Below are 2,455 nucleotides of genomic sequence, written 5' to 3'. Positions count from 1 at the left end.
CACAAGTCAGGCGAGTGTACCACCACACCATCAGCGACTCTAATTAAAACGCGGTGAATTAAAAAAAATAATAATAATCAAAATGAAATCCAAACTAGCTAGAATGACAAATACAAAACTGCTCTATCACTGGTTGTTTGCTTTTATAGTTTTTTTAAATATAGAGTTTATAGTTCTGTTTTCTTTATCTGACATACACACCAACAACAAAAGTGTTTTGTGGGGACTGGCCCCGGATAAATGTCATTTCCATTCATTTCAATGGGGAAAACGGATTTCACATAGTTCCCGTACCAGACCACAGTATACTTCCTGAAATGCAAAATTCTGTATCATCAGTTTCTCTTCCACGAGAAGTTGTTTCGCTAGACTCTTAAAGGAGCTTATGAGGGAGAAACGGGAAATTTGCGGGCTGCACAGGCAAAGTGAGCACGTCTCTGGGGTGCTGAATTACTGCAGCTCGCTGACTTGACACGGCTGGGAATGAAAAGTAAGTGAGAAAGGACCTCAAAAAAAACCGAGGAGGAGGAGGGAAGCTGAGTGGCGGCAGAGAGCAGAGGTTGATGTGCTCATTTCATTGCCCGTGCATGATCCAGGTGACAGGTAGTGGTGCAGAAAATGGCAGTTCTCGCAGGTCTCCTCCCGGGGGTCATGGGGGATGGGTGTTCACCGGCTTCTCGTAGTGCACAGGTGTGTGTGCGTGTGTGTGTGTGTGTGTGTGTGCGCAGTCGCGGGGGAGAGCGTTGCCATCATTGATCGATGTTTCTTTTTGTTTGTACGCACTCAACATTGTGTGTATCGTACGGATGTCTGACGACCAAGCCGGCTCGCCCATGAGGCAAATATTCAAGATACTGCACTAACCGTCGAAGTAGTTACGATTAGTGAGGGGCGTATGTATTGTGACTCAGCAAGGTTGTATGACTTTTGACTTATCGTTTGCTTGAACTCAATTTGACTTGGATTTTTGCCACAGTAATTTGGGCCTTGCTTGAAACTCAAACACGGAAGAGTATGCGGCAGCACGTGACATGAGTACACCGAGCCGCACTGCCCGTCCAGCCAGCCGCGAGTTTGTTTTGTTCTGACACATAATCGATGTCGCTTTGACCACTATCATTACAATCCAATTTGTTGCTGTTTGATGAGCTGGTGAACGTCTTCGGATCCGAGAAGTCGAGATGCGTGGCATCTGTGAAAGCCTTGAATTCACTCCGAAGCTTTGCTTTCTGATCCCTTGGTTGCTGAAAGTTGTAATTGTTGCTTTTTTTGTTTCGCTGACAACTTCTTCAGGCTTTCGTCATTTTGGAAACAGGAACTGAAACTGCAAATGTCATGTTTAGAAAACGAATTGAAGTGAAATTGCTCTTGCACTGAAGTGCATAAGCTTGTGGGTCTACCTGATCGAGTGGTCATGAGTGTTTTATCAATACCTAAGCCAAGTTTGTCAAACTAAAGCAACCGGTAGTCAAAATGAGCTATTTTACTTAGGACACAAGACAGCATGACGTCAGTCAATTTGCTGCATCCGTGTCCCTTGACCCTTCTTGCCTTTATTCCAATCCCTCTACAATTCTGTACCGTTAACCTAACACGCGGCTCGTGCGGCATCCCGCCCGCAGAAGTCCATTTCCAGTCAATTACTCCCAGTACGTCATGGCGCCCCAATAAAGAAAGAGCAGATCCTCCGGACGCTGCGACGACGTACGCAGGTGCTGCGGCCGGCTGACCGCGCCGCCATAAATCTGGCGTCCACGCAATAAGCGAAGCGCGCACGGCATTATTACAGTTCTAAAAAGGTGGACGGAACAAAAGTTGCCGCCCTTGACTTCTTGCCTGATAAGATTTGAGAGATGGCTCGCTGCATTTAGCCGGGGGGTGGCACACGAGGCCCCGCAAGTGTCTGAGATGGTTGACAAAGTGCAATGGAAAGCGAGAGCGAGAGAGAGAGAGAGACAAAGACGAGTGTTCACGTTGTGCCGCTAATGTAATTGCCCGCACTACTTTGTCATAAACGAAGCACTCACGTGCAACGTTGGCTTATCTCCCACTCCAACCACTCCATCCTCGAATCTTCCATCCCAGGCAACGCTATCTCCAAGCAGCTTAACAACACTTCTTGGAGCCACATCAATAAATGCCAGCGCACATCGTGTCACAGGGAAGGAGGTTCTCCAGTGGGGTTCGAGCAAAAAAATAAATAAACGTCCTGCGGATGATGTATGCATGTCATGAAGCTATTAGTAGATTGTGGCTCCCCTCGATATTCCATGATGAATATGGAACACCTATTTAATATTGATGCATGCGACACGCTGGCAAACGTATGAGCAATTAGACAGAAATGAAACCCAAGTTCAAGACGGCGAACTATACCTCCTCGATGACGTAAAACTCAACTCTCTTCCACATGAAGCGCGTCTGTTCTCGCCGTGTCCACTTCGCTGACGCAAGG

The sequence above is a fragment of the Hippocampus guttulatus genome, chromosome 18, assembly GCF_054856545.1.
Source record: "Hippocampus guttulatus isolate MCC_2025c chromosome 18, RoL_Hgut_1.0, whole genome shotgun sequence".
NCBI classification, from domain to species: Eukaryota; Metazoa; Chordata; class Actinopteri; order Syngnathiformes; family Syngnathidae; genus Hippocampus; species Hippocampus guttulatus.
This window is presented reverse-complemented; position numbering follows the sequence as displayed.